The sequence below is a fragment of the Temnothorax longispinosus genome, chromosome 4 (genome assembly GCF_030848805.1).
Source record: "Temnothorax longispinosus isolate EJ_2023e chromosome 4, Tlon_JGU_v1, whole genome shotgun sequence".
NCBI lineage: Eukaryota > Metazoa > Arthropoda > Insecta > Hymenoptera > Formicidae > Temnothorax > Temnothorax longispinosus.
This window is the reverse complement of record NC_092361.1, coordinates 19,677,304-19,698,660: the sequence shown is the minus strand read 5'-3', so window position 1 is coordinate 19,698,660 and position 21,357 is coordinate 19,677,304. Positions and strand designations below refer to the sequence as shown.

The following is a 21,357-nucleotide window of genomic DNA, read 5'->3' as shown; positions in this document are numbered from 1 at the left end:
TCACGTGTACCTGTCACCATTCCCGCGCACTTTGAAACGAATGTATCGCATATAACAGTTGATTTATTTGTATGTATCTGGAGTTTTCAAGTCATTTATTTCTATTTTTCCGACATTCCTCTTTGGGAGGAAGTGAAGCTATTTAACAGTCCCTGCGATTCGGATAAATGCCATAACATTTTATAAAATTTCCATAGAGTATTCAACGCGGTTTTACGTTTAAGAGATTTAACACCTCTTCCCGGTCGTAATTTATTTCGTTCAATGAATAATCAATTCAATTCGCTCTTGATTCGAGTATCGGGATTCCTGAATAAGCGCTTTCGCGGTGGCGCTCGTCATCCTTATTGCGATATTTAATCTCCGTGGGACGTGTTTCCATTACAAAATATTTCTGTATTTGTCTGCGAAGTTTCCTAAGAGTTTATGAGGAAACTCCGCCGTTAACCGGCCAAGGTGGGTACATCTCGAAGAACCTCTCCGGTGTTTGCCTCGCGCTACTACGGTGCTCTCTTTGCCATCCCCTTGGTTTCACCACCGGTACTCTGAGCAGCCCCCTTTACCTTTTTCAGCGTCTCTCCTCTCTCCCGCAGTTACAGTGGCACCGCAAAACTCGCTCTCTCTCCCGCGCGCGCGCACGCGGAACGCGCGTGGCCACAATCGAGTCTCTGGAAGTCCCGGAGAAGCTGCCGACGAGACCGACTAACTTGCATAATACATTTTAATTTATAGTGATATTATGTAAAACAACTTTACCGACGTGCGCGTGTTTGACTGCGCCGAGACGCGATAGTAAATGCCCTGGATTATTAATGCCCAAGATGATACACTTGGGCATAATGATACACAACGATTTATACGTTTATAAAAAAAAAGATTTCTTATTGATAGAGTTATGACTGATTATTCGTTTGCCACTTCGATATTATATTGCAAACATGCTATCTTCGCAAATAATGAAATAAATATACTTATCTTGAGATAAAATGTTAATTTTTATACAGTCAGACATTCGAGAATAAGAAGTATTTTTATTTATGGAACTTAATGTACGTTTTCAAGTTTGAGGCCTGATATTTTCCTTATTTTACTCTGAAAGGCACGGAATCGGGGAAAGAAAAATTAAACGGGGGAGTCATGCTGGAAACCGTCTGTGTAAATACAGCTGCGACATGTCGCGTTGTGTAGAGGCAACCCTATAACATCTTATTCTGCATCGACGTGCTTCTACTTTCTCACTATTTATAGTTTCCTCGAAGAGGTAAACGATGACTCGCCGCGAAGGGATTAAATTTGTAGATATATAGATCACATGTGCAGACAGATTGGTACATTTGCGTCAGTAATTTTTATCAAAATGCTTCGGATAGGGTAAACAGCTGGAAAACTGCTTCGACCTAACGAGTTCGAGTACTGCAGTTCATCGGGTGAGGTCGGTTGGTCCGGCCAGACGATTCGTGCGCCATAGCGATAATGACAAACATAACCATTACTGGCCAGAGGTTACTAAGCAATAACGCGGAAGAGCAGCTTTTCGGTCACGGTAGCTTGGCGGTAACCCGAGATAAAAACTGCTCGTCTAGAAAATTAAATAATAAATTACTTTTGCCCCTCCCCCCTCTCTTCCCTCGCACACACACGCAAGTCCGAATCTACCCAGAGACCTTCACACAAAGATGGCAATTAAATATTTTTCTTTTTACGTTCTTCTCGTAGAACGATGGCGCAAGTTTGATTAATTCACCGTGCAATTAAAGTCGACCGATCTTATTCTTGTTCCCGCGATATCGCAAATGTTTGTCCATTCTAACGAGTGAATCACTTAGCCAGGTGTTAATGATCTGTCGGCAATCAAGATAAATTAATAAAAGCTCGCACTAATCCTTCGCTCAATAAAATCAGTCGTACAAATCGAGTGCTTATAACGTGACTAGAAATTAAGACATTTCTTTTAAGTCGTTTCGCGACACGAATCGAGGATCAACGGACTGTCGAATGAAAAAGACGTTTAACCATTCATAGCTTTCCGATTGGTCTTGTTCATAAAAAATATTTCAAACAAAATCTTAAAAGTTAGAAGTTAATATTTAAATTAAAAAATTATAAATCAGATTTTCCACTAATAACTTTTTTCAAAATATTATTTCATCGAGTGGTAAAATAAATAAGGAACATTTTTGCAGTATAAGCTTGACACACGACTAATGTATAGCGAATGTTACACTCAACAAGAGTCAATTATTTCCGACACACATGAAAAACACCTCCGCGATGCACGCTTTTTCATTTCCCACGGCGCCAAGTCGTGGCGCAGCGCTAAAAGACCTAAACACCGCAAACCCAAACGCTCACTAATTTTCTGTTTAGTCGTAAAATAAATTTTCCGCGAGCCAGGAGGGTGTGCACTAGGTTCGAAACGAGGAAAATGGTTCTCGGGTGTATTTTCACCCTTCTCACAGAAGGGCGGCGGCGGCGGCGGCGCCCCGGCGGTTCTAGCATCGATGGTAGTGGCGGTGATACCGCCATTTACTGAACAGCAAAATTTCAAACCAGGAGTAATCGAATTTGTTGGCGTCGTTTAATGAGAGCCGCACAATAGTTGTCTGTGTAATTGGTACATACCCCTCCGTTCATGCCGTCGCAATCCAAACGATCCTTCCTGTGCGTCTCTCCTCGCGACTCTTCTTCCTGCTCATCAGCGTCACCGCCAATGAGAACGAAGGAACGGCTGAAAGAGAAAGGAGTGTGTTCACTACAGTGTAACTATTTGGCGCGGATGGCTTCTTATGAGAGCGCATTCGGTGATAGTCTTAATTGCGCTCAAGCGTTTAGTAAACTCATTTGATCTTTCCTCAAAAAAGAAAGTTGTTCTCTCTACACAGAATAATCCGTACTTTTTGACACATCTATTTCTTAATTAAGAATGGAGGAAGCTTTAATCGTTAAACTATCAATAAAGAATCATATTTTTGAGAAATGTTAATGTTTTGTTGACTTTACCAACTAGGCAATTGACGAATAAAAGAAAAGTCGGTTTCTAAATTCTGTCTGAGTGTGTTGCAGCTATTTACCAATACAGTGATTAAATGTTCCATGAAATCACGGGTTCCATGTGTATGTAGGCGAATTCGCGTGTGTACACATATGTACATCGGACATCAGGACGTTCTTCGAATAGGCTCGAAATTTGAAGCGTTTTATCGCGTTTACACTGTTTAATTATAATTAAACCATACAATCATTCTTAATCCCTTCCCTTACTCTAGCCGTTACATTCCTTGTTTACTCAAACATTCTTTTTTTCTGCCTGCTTATCTCCGCGCCCGACAAAATTTTCGCCGTCCATTCGTAATCCCGAATGCTGAAGTTAACGAAGGCCAGGTATCACAAGTTGAATGTAAGTGTCGCGTCCGCTTGGAAAAAAAATATACATTGGGAGTATAAACGGGGTACATCGATCCTTGGAAACAGTATGGACCCGCTCTTTCGTTCCGCTCGTCGTGGAAAGTTTAATGACTTTTTGTTAATTAACGTCGCGCAGACTGCGAGCTTGAAGTAGCGATGGTCACTTCGGTCAGTCCCTCTCCTCCACATCCCCTTCCTTCTCGCTGCCTCTCTCTCTCTCTCTCTCTCACACACATTCTCTCGTACTTTTCGCGTGCCCGCCCTTGTTCGATGGCAAGCGCGTTCATACCCATGGATCGTATTGCTCTCGCAGGGCGGAACACAAACACGCGCGCCCCGGTCATCCCGTTGTCCACACGTGGAATTGCAGCCACGCACCGGACCGCCGAGCGCGAAACAATTTGCCAGTCGATAAATTTTTATAGAAGGTCGCGTCGGCGGGGGAGAAGGGAGCGCGCGAGAGGTGGGACGGTGGATACCCGCCACCGAAACGGAATTGAATCGATATATTTATGTGCCGGTTACCGAGGGAAAGGGTTGGCGTTAGCGCTCGTGTAATTGCCGCCAGGGTAAACTTAATTTCGGGAGACGACCGACTGCCATGATCTAATCCGTGGAATTCGTGCGTCACTCCGTTTACGGTTAAAGGTGGACCGGGCGCAACCTGGATTTTCTATTCAACCCTTATCTCTGCTCACTCCACCGCTTCTTTCTGCCGAGTAAATTAAACAGGCATTTGTTAACGCAATTCGATGCCCCGTTCTTCATCATCAATTCTTATCGTTATGAATATTTCTCTATTAATGGATTACAAAATAATTTCCTTTAATCTTACAAAATTACATATTTACATAATTACACTCATATTACACATGGAATTGTGAATATTTTGCAGGTTGTTTATTTCTCGAATAATAATTGAATAGGAATACTAAATAAAAAAAGAGGATCTGCGTTTTGTCACATATTCTATAGGAACATCCCGACACTTTTCGTCCGATTGAATGAGAATGCATAACGGGTCTTTGGACCCCCCTCTGACTTTGAAATGTCAGGAAGCGATAACGCACGAGACCGCAATGAACACTTTGCATCGACTGGATACGAAGTGATATTTTCGTGGCTGTCATCGACGATTGAACTTTAGGCAGTAGTACCTCGGGGACCGATAAAAGACCGATTCGTTTCATTATCACCGTATCCGCTGACAATCCTCGCGGATTAATGCCCTTTCGTGTTCCGCCGCGGTAAACGACGTCCTCGGAATTTATTGTAATTGGTCTTTTGATATAACGTCGCGGCGCGCGCTCACGTGCCGCGCATTTTCACCTCTCTTCCTCTTCTCTCTCTCCCTTCCACTCTCCGTCATTTCCCCCTTTCCTCTGTCATTTCGTTCCAGCCCTCCGCCGCCGCTTCTGACCACTATTCTCCGAAATAACGATAATATTTTAGGAGACATGAACGATGAGTAGCGTGGCTGTTTTTGTTAACCTTCTGCAAGGATAGATAGTGCGAGCGATACTCGTGCTCGTAAATCGGACGTTTATTTTCTTCCTAGCGCCATATCTTGATCCTCGATCCTGTTTTCTTTGACGAAACTTTTTCTCAGAACTTCTGTATATGGATCCTAACATGAAAATTGGTGATTTATTATACTCGCGTCTCTTTGATCTATTTTGTAAAATCTTACAAATGACAGCTTTATTGCTTCCTTCTGTAGATATACTTGCATTCTTCGATTCTGTGCGAAACACTTCTGATTCGTCAACTTATATATTTTTCGTGCTTATCAAACGTTTCATATGACACGACGTTCCTTTCCAGGTCGTGTCAGCCGGTGAACGAAGAAATTCCATTGCCTCGAGAGCGATGGAGCATCGCGCGTAGCGACGGAAGACGAGCGGCTGGGAGAGGCAAGGTCGGGATGTATCTCAGCAAACGACTCGAACTCAGAAACCGAGGTCGTTCGGGGAACGTACGAGAGACGAAACGCTCGAAACTCGAAGGAAGAGCGCAATGCACGGGGGCCAGGCGGCGGAGGAAAACGAAGAGAAGGGAGGGAAAGGATGGTGCCGTTGCCTGCTGCGGAGGGCAAAAGACGGGGGGGTAGCTGGCTGAAGAGGCAATATAGGAGAAAGCTTATTATTGGACTTCGCTGCACCCGAGAAGAGAACAAAATACAGGCGAGCAGTGATTGCTGTTTCCAATTGAACCCCCTCGCCACGCCACGCTCTCTACCTGAATGAACGTGCTAGCGGAAAATAATCAGGCCCCGCCCGGAGCTACTATCTAGCATTCGTACATCCACCCCAGTTCTTACTCTTCTTCCATCTCCGCGTATCGGAGTTGTTGCTTGGCGTCTTCGCTTGTTTCAGGTATCGAGTAACGGTTAAGTAAACGAGTGAGAATTCTCATCTTATTCCCTCATCGCGAAAAAAACTAAAATTGCTTAAAAAATTATTTGTTGCCCGAGTTGTGTACCTTGTGACAAGAGACAATCAAAATATAAACTGAAATCTATCAACAACAATGCGATACAAAGGAGGATCCAAAATATAAAAAATCAGATTATTTCAAAATAGTGATATATTAGAATAATAATTAAATTCTATATCAAAGTGCATCGATAGATATACCAATAATTGTAAATACAACTTGATGCATCTTTTTCGATCCGAGTCGATATCGCTGATCGTATGCATCTGTCTAACCCCCCCGGTCTCATCTGTCACTTCAAGCGATGGTGTAAAGTAAAGTAAGTGGCCGCGGGTAAGAAGGCGTTTGTCGAGTGATGGGGTGGAAACGGGTCTTCCAGATGGGTTGCGGGAGGAGGAGTAAAGAGGAAAAGGTGGTATAGGGCGGGTGGGATGATTCGGGCGTAGTTGGGTGGCAGTAGGATGTACTCATCCGTTGCAGTGCTGCAACTAATGAGACATCGCTAAAGGGCACAAGAGTAGGTGGGTAGACACGGCGGGACATATACGCGCGGGGTAGTAGGCGATACACTTCACCTGAGACTCGGCTGTAGACTGCAAGAGATAGACGACGACGACGACGACGACGACGACGTCAACGATGAGGACGAGAGTGCAGGCACAATTAAAACTGACGCTCCTAATGGCAAGTCAAACGCCGACGGGCTCAAGAGATTCTTGACTTTCCAATGAAGCGATTGTTTCATATACCTCCGCGCGCCTCACCCGCCCTCACATCCATCGACCTCACTCATTTCTATCCTCTCTCGCTCCGTCTCTTTCATTTATTCTCTTGTTCGTGCAGACCCGACACATGAATCCTGAAAGCTCGATGGAGCGGAGAGACGAGGCCGCGGAACACAGGGGATGAGACTGGGAAACTTTAAGAGGGAGGAATCAGCTTAGATCTGTACACGTTTGCGCTGGCTTGGAGAAGGTGCCTGTCTGTCGTTAACAAACATGGCGCATCCTTATCCAATCTCGATGTCTCGCGAATCTCTCCCCTATCGCGTGATATACCCAACGTGTCTGTCACCTACGTCTTTCAATAAGATAAATTTGCGTACATACAGATTATCCTTCTTACACATATAATCCTTCTTACATAAATACTTGTATAATATACCTCTTTCTCAAGTAGGAATATTTTTAAGATAAAAGTGACAGTGTGTTATGTACGAAATGCATCGCAAGAATTCATAAATAAATGTTCGTAGAAACAATTTCAAAGTGTGTCTTAATTTTCGAAAGACTCGAGAATGTATTCGAATAAAGTTGTACAACGACCAGACAGTGATTATCCATTCCTTCAGAATTAGCGGAACAATTTGACATGCATGAACCGACAACACAGGTAAGGCAGATAAAATTACAACTATCACCTTTCGGCATAATAATAGGCTTTTTACTCGCATGTAATTATCTCACCAGGTGGAATCGTTGCCCTCTATTAAACGCGGAGGGCCTCGTGATTCACTCGTTCCTCTTCAGCCTTCTTTGTCCCTTACGGCGTTTGCATTGCTAAGGACAGCTGCGAATTGTTTTTCTCGGCGGAAAAAGAGGGAGGGACAACGAATTTTTCGTTTACAGACTGGCGTTTGGTTCTGTTAGCCAGTATGAAACTTCGCATCTCTACCGGTCGCCAGCTAATGAGCAGCAAATCTCAAGATAACTGCGGGAGCACGCGCTGCTGCCGCGTGCTGAACGCTGATGGCAAAGACGGAAGGGAGGAATAGGAAAAGAGTGCATAATTGTCTGCTCCGGCTAAGGCCGAGGCAAACAACCAGTCGTACCTTTGCCATCTTCGATGCAAATGCCATGAAATTTTCGATTGTTCGACGTCGCACGATTTTGCGCGAAATCAAGTTCCGAATTATGTCGTATGCTTTGCCGATCTAGTATGTTCAAAGATTTTTACTAAGATGAAAAAACGCGTAATTGCATAAAAACAGGGCTAACGAATAGAACATAAAGCGATAAATTTTCTGACATAAAAAAACAATTCCATACGAAAATTATTTTTTATACTACATTTTTGCGAAAAGAATGCCTACCACTTTGTTCCATTTTTAACGGAACCCAAGGACGCGCGCACAATAGGACATGTAGTCGAATATGCCGGAAATATCGCGGCCTTTTCGGTGTCGCGTCCAATGAGCATGGAGCGTAGCGTATCCTTGTATATCCAAGTGTACTTGTATTTAACAAGCTTTCGCATTATTGTGAAGAACATGCTTAAAAGGAAACCAAAAATGGGGGCAAGTAGCTCAAACTCCGGGCAGAGAGAAAGAGAGGAGGGAAGGGGGTTAGCACGACTCCCAACGGCGGTAAAGGAGGTGTGAGAATCAGCGGGATCACTGTGACACCTCGGGCACTCTCTCGTATCACACTCTTTTTCACAGTGAGTAGCGCACAAACAATAACAAACAGCACTAATGAGACTCTTCAATATCGTGGAAACCGCAATCGTCACCGACAAATGAGTGCGGCACTCCGATGTTCGCGACAAAGCCAAAATTACGCGACGTTGTCCGATATTCGAATACCGTATCTCGAAAGCTCTTCTTAGACAGTGATTTAACGTAGTTGCGTTAACACTCAAGACTTTTGTGCAATATAACGATAACTTTTTGTGTACCGAATAAAACCGAATTAAAATTATGCTCGTATTATCATAATAAGACATATTGCTCGATAAAATTGGCATTTTCTATCGAAAGGAGATTCGAATAATTGAAAAAAAATTAAATAAGTCCTTGTTCTTCGGAGACGAGTTTAGACAACTCGAGATATAGATTACACAATACGATGATTCTCCCGCGATTTGCACCTAACTGCGATATCTTTTCTTTAATTTCCGTCATTATCTACCATTCTGCAATGCAACCTCTTTGTCCGTTAGCAACAGTTACAAAGTCTACCGTTGCAACAGCTGCGCGAGTATACAATTAAACTAATTGGACTAAGAAATAATACCAACTGAGAAGATTGCACGCCACTGAACAGTCTTTGCGGAAACCGAGGTTTGCGATGATTATTTGTTCTTTATCGAAGGCGGGAGACACGGTTCGCGACGTTGCATCGTAGTTCCGATGTCCGCAACGCTGACATTATCCGTAGCTGCAGCAGTGAATCGCAATTTGAATATTTCGCGTCGAATCGAATCTACGAGAATCTAACATGCACCAAATACTAATAACATGTACTAAATCAATACGAATTCGAAACGGACGATTTACGTGCGATTGTAAGCGAGTATGAATGCATACCGATATTTCGTAACTTCATCATGCCTTTCCTCTATTAACTCTTGTAATTGAAAGATTAAATATTTATCGAAGCGTATCTGGTCGTCCGAGTGCATTCGCGCTGAATAATTTTACTGAAATTTCGGTTGTTGAGGAGCTGTAACAGAGAGCTAACAGAACTCTAACATTTCCAATCTCTGTGCCGATTAATAATTCGCAGAGACCTGGAACGTCCACATGGGTTCCAGACATCATCCGTGCGCGTACTCGCGTTTGTCTGGAGCCCACAATCACGGCTAATGGATTTATGTGGCTTCATTCTTTGCGCAACAATTAGATTTATTATCGTTAACGAGTCCGCCGACTTTCGATCGGCGCGGACAAAGCCGGTGCCGTGCGCGAAAGCAATTTTCTCCGTGAGCGTTCTCGCAGGTGTAACAGTGACGACGGGCGGACAGGGCTGATTCGCAAAGCAGTTTACACCGTTTATACAATGAAGGATCTTTGAGAGGAGAGCTAAAGCTTAATCATCTCGCGCAGAATGCGAGGATATACGAGAAGGCGCACGGTAGTTCCCCCGTCGTCGTTTTTGCCATCGTCGTCGTCGCCGCCGATGAATTCATCGAAGTCAAGGCGGTGAAAACCTATTAGCTGCCAGTCAATAAACAAAGGAACGTTTTGGGCGATTTAATATTGATTAATGGGGAGGTTAAGGAAGCGTGGAGGCGTTTAGTCAAAGTTCTCTCTAAGGCAGTGACGGGGAGAAACCGTGGAACGGGAGAGAGAAAGTAAATGCTTGATAAGGAGAAAGAGCAAGGCGAGGAAGAGAGAAGGAGAAAGGAATAGAGTGGAGTAGAGAAAGAGAAAGAGAGAGAGAGAGGGGGGGGAGAAAGGTGCACCGGTTAGTGTGCGTGCGCGTGTATGCCGAGCGATTATCGAATTTCCTCCCTGTAACAATGAGGTCCTATTAACTCCCACCCTCGGCGAGGTTCACCCGATATAACCCCCGCTTTTGTGTATTGTTAAGTCTATCCGCATTAAGCGATCCATAATGCGAAGTTACTCTTCACGATAAATCGTTTCAAATTGCTGCGTCCGTTACGGATACCTGCATAAAGCTCGGCGTTTGATACAAAGCGGCGAGATCGGATTTTAGCTTTCGATGGAGTGCAGTATATGTTCCGAGATACAATACGTGAAAGTAATATGCACAAAAGATGAAAAAAATTTATAATGTACCATAATAAATATATATTAATTAATAAATTAATGTGTGTGTGTATGTATGTGTGTTGCAGTTCAACCATGTTAGACTTTTCTGAAGTGTGGAAATAACGATTTTTACATATAATTGCGGAGTATAATAAGGATCTCATCCTTTTTTAAACTCGTCGAGCAATTCGGAAGTGTGATTTCGACCAGGAGGTCTAGAAGGCACAGAGCTTAAATATCTCGTTTGCGTTTCATTATAAAAAAAATAATGATTTCCTTTCATCTTTGAAGTACGCCAACTATCTTTCGCTAGCATGGTGTACACACTCTCGACTCGTATACTCTAGAATTCCAGATACTGCTAGAAGAGTCCCGGTTTTGCGCGTTTTTCCTTTCTTGTTTCATTGTTTTTCTCTCGCTCATACGTCTTCGTCTAGTCGCCCTATCGTAGCACGTGTCTTGTTTGCTACAAAGTCCACGACTTTCAAGAGGATACCACCCTCTCCTCCTCCAATTAGTTCCATTTTCTTTTAAGAATGATATACGTTTCATTCTTCAGATGATACCGAAAAGAAATTGAAAATAAAAGATGTGTAATCGGGTGTCTTTGTTGCCTTTGTAAAATTATCATTGATGTAATCAATGATATAATTATATATAACAATTATCGGGAAATATAATTATTAATAAAAGTATTTTGCGATCTACCGTGTTTTAAGTATATTTCTCCTACATATAGCTACATTTAACTTCATTTAACTTTGCGATCCAATTACGAAAACTATCATAAACTCCTATTAGAGCACTGCAACGTAACTGACACTATTAAATACAGCAGCGGTGCACAAATACATTCTTTGCGTTTCTGCTTGTCAACAATTAAACGATCACGTGCGCCTATCATCGCGCGTTCCGCAAGTTCATTAAGCGCGAAATAAAGCGCGCGAGCGCGCGCGCGCGCGCGCGCGCGCACTTCCTAATTGCAACCGGCTCGAATTTAGCAACATTTGCACTCGGCGAAACATCTGTCTTAGGTGTTTCGCCTTTCGACAGACTTTCGGAGCCGCGCGAAACACGTCACGCGGTGGCGGAATTCTGCAAGCCGACGTGATTGCGTTTTAATTTCTGGCCGCGCGATAATGGAAACCCACGATTCTCGGGGCGCGCGATCGCACAACGCTCGCGCATAATTGGAGATCAAGAACGTGACGTTCCTCGCGACGTCGCCGGCCTGCGCGAGGCTGGCGTTTTGGAAAAGATTCGTACCACCGTCCGGGAATACTGTGTTACGTAATGCAGAAAATAGCTCGCGAGGAAATAGAAATGCTGCGCCGCAGCTTAGCGGTTGATCCTTATAAGAGCGCTGATGTTTCGTAAACTAAAATGCTCAAGATTATTAATAATAAGATTTCAAAGAATTAAGTTACGGCATGTGTAATTGGCATTTAAAGAACAAAAATATGAAATAAATTTAAGTTTACCGAAAGTTCTTTATCTCTGCATCCGTATATATAATTCTTACTAGCGACAACAACTATCTGACTGCAATGAATCAATATAATGGATACATATGCACGCAATGATCTGTGAGTGTAACCAGCAAAGTATCCGTCCTTGTTTTCTTCCGTTCTTTCTGTGGGACGACGGAGACAGGAAGAAGAAACGTTTTACTCGCGAGAACAGGTCTGATCTAAGTATCATGAAAATCTACCAAATTATTACCCTATGTCATCGCGTGGCGTTCGTGCCAGGAGGTATGCGTTCAGACTGCGTTGAGGCAGGTCCCGCGGCAATAAATAATAAATAATTCTTAAAACAGTCGCCTATACATCATCGTGTCATTTTCGCGGTGCTATATCCATGCCGGCGTCGTTGTCGCCGCCGCCACCGCCGTCACCATTGCCGCCGCCGCCATCGTCGTCGTCGTAGTCGACAACGCGGAACGACGCGCCGGAAAATTTATCGATGCTAATTTCCCGGCCGCGGTCCTCCGCCGTCGTGGAAAAGAATTGTTATCCTGCCAGGGCTCGCCCCCGCGCCGTCACCCCTCGTCTTATCCTATCCTCGGGTGCTTGTTACCTGCGTGGTTTGTTTTTCCTACCGAGCGATGCGACATGCTAAAGCTCCTTTTTAAAATCGCGCCCTGCTTCTCCGCTTAAATGCCGAGTGAGCAGTACCGACGTGAATCAGCAATAAAGATCTAATAGTCTTATTTCGTCTCGTCCCTTATTTCGTGTCCTAACTCCCGAAAATTATTGCTTTCCTGATAATCGGAAGGGAATACAAGATTACAAACTAAATGCAAACTGACGGCCAACGATACCACAAAACAAATTTACAACACAGTTTTGATTGGATATCACTTTTTATTATTTTCGAATGCATTTAACTTTGTATATTTTAATAATAAAATTTAATAATAAATGTTAAATTAAAGTTCTATTAAAAAGAAATAAAGTACAGATTAAAATTAGTAAATGTGTTGAAATTAATTGAAAAGCATGATTCAAAGATTAGTATGCGCAAGAATTCTTTTCATCACTGAAGATATAAAAATTATGTTTTGCCATAAGGAGTTTAAGATTCACGAATACATTTCACGAAGACGACGCGCTGTATAAATCACGAAACCTGATGATCCACTTGGCACATCGCTATTTCATTTCTTCCAAGTACGGGTTATACGGGTAATTTCTATTACAAAAGAGCACCGACTCTACAAACGCGTGCATTATACCCACTTCTCGGCACGCTCGTAATTCCGACAACACTTTTTCGCGGCTGTAATCTTCATAACGATGTCGCGAGTGCCGTAACACGGTAAATTACTGGATCAATGCGCTTTAGGAGCGCGACTCGTCTCTACGTCGAGAGGGTGTTCCCGAAGAATGCGACGTAGACAATGCGCGAGCGGGGAGAAAAAACAATGCCAGGAGGAGGAGGAGGGGTCGGACGGTAAAGACACTCCGAGGGGTCCGCGGAAAAATAATCTTGGAAAAATTTCAATCAGCAAAATGCGTTACATATTCATATTTGCCCCGCGTAATTTTGCCCATAAATAAGATAAATTATTATTGCGCGAGACGCCCGGCGTGACAACGGATTCCATCGTTATGCGTACGCGAACGACTCCTAATCGTTGTTCTTATGAGTTGTTACGAAGAGATTGGGACGCGATACGTCGACAGAACGATATGACTTGCAAACAATGCAAAACTCTTACGCGAATCTGAAACGTCAAGTATAAAAAACGGCGCAGTCGATATATGAACGTTTCGCGTTGCGTTTCCTTTCCTCCGGATTCCTGAAGTGCGCGGAATTCAGCCGGCGAAGCCCCTCCGCGCTCTGGCTGGTAGTTAAAAGTTACAAGATGATTCGTTGAGTAATCCCAGACCGTTCCCAGACGGTGGCAAATTGCAATCGTGAACGCCGCGATAATTGTCGCGCCAGTTCGCGTAATGACAATTTTCATCGTGTCGTCACACAGCGCGACTGGCAGAGAGAGGGGAGAGAGGGAAGGATGGTAATTGCCCTATTGCATCTTTCGGAGCATCGTCATTATCGCGAATAGCCCATTCGGATTTCGAATGTCTCGCGAATACGTTGATACATTAGACGTATATACGCGCTAATTTGCTATTTAAAAACTGTATTAAAGAGTAAAAACTGAATTTCGTAACACGTCAGAGGCATGCAATGTTACATGCTATAATATCTGTAAAAGACCGTTAGTGGTTTTTTTCCTAACAAAACGATTAAATATCGATTTGCAGAGAACAGCGATAACGATGAAGATCCGTTTTAATTAAAATTGTGAAATAGTAAGAACTGGCGCATTCTAAAGACTTTAGAAACGATTCACGATCGGCCACAATTTTAATCCAAACCGTTGCATCGCCAATGTAGCGAGTGTCACCGAGGGTTTTTTGCCCAGTCATCAATCTGTCGTGACTCAAGAGGGTACCTTCAAAGATCACGCTATCTATAACGCGCGCGCTGCGCGCGTGTGGCCGTACTTCCGAAGGAATTTCAACCCCGGCGCCGTTGGAATTGCACGGAAGAGTCGCCCGGGGAGTTAAGCTGAGCAACAGCGTTGCACCGCCCGGTCCGTTAGTCTATCCGCACAATAAACTACAATCACAAATTACAGAGTCAAATAGTTTCGGCGTTTCGCGCGGAATGTCGCAATTTCAGCTTCGCGAGAAGGGGTTTTCGGACCGGCGGCGGCGGCGGGCGCTACGGCGGAGAGGGGTGGCGTAGGATCGCGGTGACTTCTTCCGAGCATGGCGGGAGGCGGGCGAGGATGGAAGATGGAGAACGTCGGATAGAAGCACCCGGGGACTTGGGGAACCAGACGTAGAGGAGGGAGGAGAGTGGAAACGTGCTGCTCTAATGAACTTACAATAATTGCCAACCATTGATCTATGGGCCAAAGAGTTGTGTTCCCTGCTGTATACCATTACCGAGGACCTCCTTCTTCCTCTCCTACGTGTTCCTCTTCCTATTGGAAGCCTCTTTTCTTCCTTCCCTCTCGGGGCATTGCCGGCGTCGCCCGTTCTCCCTCATCGGGATAATGTTCCTAGCCGGGGTGGCATACATTGTGCCTGGCATTAAAGTAATTCTAGGCAGCTAACTGCGACGACGAGGAAGGTTCTCGTCTGCGATTGTTTATCCTCGTCGAAACGCGAGAGTGAATTTGCCGAGCGGGAAATGTCAGAAGCGACTGCGCGAGGAGATATGGCAAACATTTTTTTTTTATAATCATATGAAGCGCGGATTAATTAACGTAGGGTTGACTTAAATGTATAATAATCTAAATTAATAATACACCAATACGCAATACATGTACAAATCCGATATGAATTTCAATGACCGTTTCTTAAGCGTGAAATAATCAATTATGCAATTTTTTTTATCGCAACGATAGAGATATCTGAGAAAAGACGTTTCGCCAATGTACTATCAAAGAAGAAAACATTTTAAACCGCTACGAAAGATAGCAGGCGAATGTGCGTCTCGACAGGAATGAAAGGACCATTTACATGCCGCTCGACAGGCAATATCGGACGCCGTTTGCTTTAACTGTCCCACCAGGCAATTTTCACTATCGCAAAAACAATTAATGCTCGTTAAAAGAAATCCTTGATTTACTGTTGAATGGGGTTCGAGGCGAGATAACCACTGCCGGCATGCCTTACGCGAAATCCCCTTCCTTAGCTGCGAGTTAACAAGGGAGCCGCAATGCTCCCAGTCTTTGACCGTCAACACAAAGAGCTCCGTTTTTCCTGAGATTTTTCATAACCGCGAGTGAATTTTTTTCACTCGTGATTGTGAAAAATCAGATATTTCTTCTCGGAATGCTAGTCATTTTTTACGTTGCTAATATTAATTAAACTTTGCGACAGCCAAAATTTTATCAATAATTGAAAGATCGGAAATCAGTATATTATCGAATATTGCGACAAAAATAAAAATAAATTTTGTAAATTAAATTTCGGATTTTAAAACACACAAGTAGATCTAAAGAATAATAATGATCGTAAGGCTAAAATTTCTGTAATATTTTTATGATACGTCATGTGAGTGTCTTTAAGTGGCTGCCTCTTACCGTCGCGAATGTATTAGTCGGCAAGAGTACAATAGGTGGGTAGAGCTTATGGTAACGGATGCTTTACTGCCGGCGCTATAGCCATTAACGGGTAATTAGAAACAGATGCCGAGCGAATCTTTTAACATAAAGCATAACCTTAATTCATAAAGTGCGATTATTCAGCGGCTGGGACACCCGGGAAGAGGCCATACATCACCGCTACCTTCGAAACAAAAGTTTTAATTATTTATTAGCCGGGGCACGCGCTGAATGCAACATTGCAGGTCCGCGGTACCTCCGCGGTGCTTTATCTTTTATGTACTTACCCCTTGCCTTCGAGAGGCGGATGGGAAAGTCGAGAACTTTATCAAAATGAAAAGAATACAATCTTTCACCTGCGAGTCATGAATCGCAACAGACTTTGGAATTAATATTCCTTTGTTTCGCGATATTGGACATTTATTATGGTAAATTATGCATACATCGATACTCATTATCTCGCAATTTCATTTTTTATGATAATTAATAATGATCAACGATCGTCATAGCACTCGTCTCAGCATTAAAATATAAATTCTAGATATGACGCAAGAAAATCCTGTCTCGTCCTACCTTCGCGAAGCTAACTATTATATAGCAACCTGATAATTCGTATATCGATACGATTGTACGGCTACGCTCGCATAATGTGTCTGCAGAAGATAAAGCCGATTTTTCATCGATTACCGTTCTGCGAGGAAGACGGTACACGATCATCGAGCGTGACACGAAACCGTATAATGATTGAGTCGATGCATTTGCCATATTCGGCACGTGCTAGTTAATCTCGCCGCTCGCCAAAGAGGTACCGCGGTGAACTCGACTGCGCGATACAGCGAGCCAACGCCGGGAGAATTTGAAAATGAGACGGATTCGGTAAGCGTAGGACGAGGGACAGGAGAGAGACGTGGCGCGACAGAGTGACGTGGCGCAGGGCTGCCCAGCAGGGATGGACGAAGAAAGAAGAGCACGGCGACCTGCAGATGGACGGGGGGGGGGGGGACGAACCACCGGGGCCGCACCCTGCTCGCGTGGGTCGCCGGATGTGACAGTCGCTCTCTTTAATTACTCACACGCATACGCGCGCCGATGCTACGTGCAAAGACCCGGAGGACCCGAGGATGCCCCGACACACGCGTCCGCCACCCATATCGGTGCGGGTTCTTCGACTTACGCGCGCCGCATTATGTTTTGTGCGTCTGCCCTCCCACAGGACGCAGGGCAATCACGTGTGGCGCAGGAGACGAGGAGGAATCCCGCGAACCGATAAAAGGACGACCAAGAGTCGCCACGCGCGTCCGCTCCCGATTGGAGCTTATTTGAATGGCGCAGTCTCCAGAGGAGCTTCGCGATCGTCGACTGGTCTTGTACACAATACGTACAATACGATATTTTTCTCGAGATCATCGGTGATATTATAATAATACGAATAATAAATGGATAATTATAGCGACACCCAAGTGCTCATTGTTTATTATATTACGGCATGTATACCGGTTAGCGAATTCTTCCATATTTCTTCTTTCTCGATGTGCGACGTCATGTATATATTATCGCAGCTAATGGAGTCATTAGGACAGTTAAATCGTTATTCTTTATAACGCCCATTATCTTCTCGATCATAACTCATACACACCGCGCGAGAACCCGCACGCGGAGCAGAAGTCTTAATTCAGCAATTAACCTAATGGAATGTATATAACAATTAGGCGGTCCACGCAATTTTGTTTCGTCCGCTTAAGGATGAAAGGGAGCTGTTGCATCCCCTCCCCGGGCTTGAGACTTTTCCCACCATCCAAGGCGGTGTTCCTCGCCGAAGAAAAGGAAAGCAAGGACGGCAACGACAACGACGCGGCAGTACCATGGTGTCGCTGATGGTGCCGTTAGATGATGGTAGGAGGAAGGGGTTAGCTATATCTCGTAATTACCAGCTGATAATTTATGTTTATGCGGCCGTAGGAGCACCGGGCTTACTTACCCCTTTCGCCGTCCGTGGATGGGGTTTAGCGCGCGCGGAGTATATTACTACACATTCTTATGCGCGTGCGAGGGTGTCGGAGTCGCGAGTAGGGCCCGAAGGTTGAATGGGAGGAGGAGGGAGAGGGGAGTGAAGGAGTGCCCCTTGTTCATATTATACATCCTTAAAGTCCTACCACCCATTACGCCGCGCCGTCAAAATTTATAGCCGTTTTCACACGTTACTGGGGGGGGGGGGGTTAATAGTCCCTGTGGAAAACCGGGAGAACGAATTGTACGGGCCCCGGAGATACGAACCGTTTCCGAGAGGCAAGACCGAAGAACTCAAGCTCGTGGACCTGACCACCAGCTCCGCCATCCCTTGACCGCAAAGAGGGGTTGCGCGTGCCGGACGTATCAACATGCTGCACACACGCGGATCGGCAAATTGATTGGATAACGGGGTGGTTTCATATTTAATATTTTAAAGAATTGCCTTAAAAAATTAACATTATGTTGAATTAGAAATTCTTAATCAGTAATAATCTTTTCAGGAATAAACTTTCAGTTGTAATATCCTATTTGTTATCCGATAAATCCGATATTGTGATTAATCCTTGCTTTATGTAAATTTATATGCATAAATTTAACGTTAATATCTATGTTTTGCAAACACTATTTCTATTATGATAATCTGGACACTTGAGAGGCATGAAAGCCAGGAAGATCGAGCACATGCTAATCCATCGGGTTGTTCTACGGAAGTGTGAACTCGTTGAATTGTTTGGGCCCACTCCACGCCCGTCGAGCCGATTGGAGCTGTTATATAGTCCGGAACTAATTGCAATCGTCAATTAGAACGCACCGGCCGAAACGAGCTGAAGATATTAATTATCGATGGTTCGGCTCGTGCGATTCATGCGCCGAGACGACGAGCGGCAGCAACGGCAGCAGGTAGATATAGGTAGGTGGATACACTCACAACTATTATCGGTTAAATATCTGAGAACAGAGAACGAGAGAAAGTGAGAAGGAAAGGTGCCACGGTGAACGAAATGTGCGAGGACGGGTTGCAGAAAATTAACTTTCAATTTGAACTCTTTATCGCGCCTGCAGCTTTCCCTTAACGGGGGCCACCTTGTAGATGGTACCGCCGGCAGGTAGCCTACACCTGTACTCCGAATACCGGCCACCGCCGAGGGAACGCGTCCCCTCTCCATGCTCCCTCTCTCGCGCTATCACCAAGAAAAACTTCCGGTTTCCTACATACTCGAAAGGCGGCGAACGGTTTTCACGGTGCACGCAAGCCTGTCGATCGTGTGTGCTTCCCACCGAGGAAGTTTATTTCAAAAATTACAGTAGGTCTGTTCTGCCGTCGTATCTTCGTCGTTTACATGCCGCGTGTACGTTGCCCGATAATATCGCGATGAGAAAGAATCACGATGCGAAGAAATATTGCGGGTAAAGTATTATGCCGGACTTTAATAAGACACGAACGTCGGTGTTCTACAAGCAAATTTGTATTTGCTTTGTGATTGAATTAACAATTGTACGACGACACATATATAGCTTCTATCTATAAAGACAAATAGAACTTGCACAATTATTACCTTTCCACACATATCTATCAAATATTAAGACAAAGCAAAAATGTCGGTCGGCGAAATCTAAGTGCTATTTCTCTATGTTTATCGCCAGTTCTCCAAACCCTGATCGTGCCATTATTCGCGAAAGCTCTACATCAGCATAGGCTTATTTACAAACGCGTCATCAACGTAACGATAAAAGGCCGACGGATGTCGGTTACTGAATCGTTCGACAGCAAGAAGGTGCAGCGTGATCACGTATCAGTATATGTGTGCTAGCCTGTGTCTCCGTATGTCGTGCTCATTCACCCCTGACGCAGCACCTTTACGTTTCGAGTCGTCGCGAGTTCGACGTTCCGCAAAACATATTCTCGCAGTACGTGCGTGCATGCGTGCGTGCAGGTCGACACGCGTGTAAAGCGGGGCGATCAGGAGTGAGGAAACCGAAGGGAAGCCACGGAGGACACGCAGATGTCGGTGAAATTCCGTTCGTGAAGTCACTCGAGCGGCGCCGCTCGCATAAGTGAACAAGGCAACCCACTCCGGCGCGTCTTCCTTTATTGCCGCGCCACGGGTACTTCTTATTGCCTACGCACGAATTCGTAATGCCGACTACGCACTAGCGCGCGCGAGCGCGCGCTCGTTTCGTAAGTAAGCCGCAGATCGACCGGTAAGATTCGACGAAATGTTTCGGGCGGGGAGGAGATGTTATCGCGATTATTCGCAAAAATTCGCTATACGTTACCACGCTGTATGCTTCTCTCGCGTACTTTCACGACTTTTTTACATAATCGAAAGTGGCCGTGTGCAAATGAAGAATAGCGTTAACGGTGAACAGATGTTTCTTTCCTGTATATCCGAAAAATATCTCATTCTTGTCTCTTACAATTACAAATATATTTATATCCAATTCTAGAAGGATTAGTCAAATTTCTTACATTTATGTTTCAAAACTTTACATATATCAAAAAATTGCAAAATTAAATGATTGCTTTATAAATTATACTAGAAAATGATTGCGATTAAAAAAAAAAGAACTAAACAATAATCTTAATCACTGTTAAATGAACATATTTCCAAAGATATGTCTCTATAATGTTGTGTATATGTTGTGTGTATGTATTTCATGATAAGCATGTGATGCTTGTATGCTTGTAATTCTTCTGTAACACTGTTTTATTCATTATCACATTGCCGAAATACCTTAAGCCTGTAAGAGATGATATCAGGTTCGAAGACAGATTAGAGCACTCCGTGAAGATATAGAAACGATATCGCGAGAGTAATTAGAGGAATGTCCGATCATCAAGCAACGAGGTCCGTCTCGCTAATTTCTTAACGACAGGGGCCAGAGTGCAACCAGTCATTAATTCCTAATTAAGAGGCAGTAAAATTTCAATAACGATCATTAAGAAGCGGACGTTATGAGGCCCAACGTCTATCGGCTGATACACGTTGTGTCGAAGGGTTGTGAAGAAAGGGGGAACCGAGAAGGAATAAGGCATCGTCCGACTGACCGTCAGGTGCGCCAGATGCGCGCTCGTCCCTCCTTCTTCGATACTAATCGTTCGCCGATCGTTTCTAAACGACCTTCGTATACCGGCACGAAGAACGACTTCCTCAGCCAGCACTGTTCGCTACACGACATTGCTATTACAATGAAATTATAGCGAAGGCGCTATGCGGTTAGAGTCGTTACGTAGCTACGTTTACATCAGCGACATTATTCTAATCCTCTACAACCGTGTTATCGCGTGTGATTAAGATCATGGTTAGAGAATCGGCAAAATCTGGTTATTAAGACGAGTGAATATCGGCATAATTAATTAAATCGATTGATTTATATA

General features: G+C 44.2%; 1 protein-coding gene and 1 long non-coding RNA gene across 2 annotated transcripts in view; one reads left to right on the top strand and one right to left on the bottom strand.

Moving 5' to 3' along the window:
- LOC139812236 (uncharacterized) overlaps positions 1-7,097 on the top strand; it is a 535,555-nt gene extending 528,458 nt beyond the window's left edge. The window contains exon 12 of the mRNA XM_071776921.1: positions 5,230-7,097. The gene's annotated coding sequence lies outside the window, so the exon portion shown is untranslated. The remainder of the gene's footprint in view (positions 1-5,229) is intronic.
- Positions 1-21,357, bottom strand: part of LOC139812237 (uncharacterized) — a 170,322-nt gene that overhangs the window by 83,103 nt on the left and 65,862 nt on the right. Inside the window, exon 2 of the long non-coding RNA XR_011731838.1 lies at positions 2,623-2,728. This is a non-coding gene — a long non-coding RNA (uncharacterized lncRNA). The remainder of the gene's footprint in view (positions 1-2,622; positions 2,729-21,357) is intronic.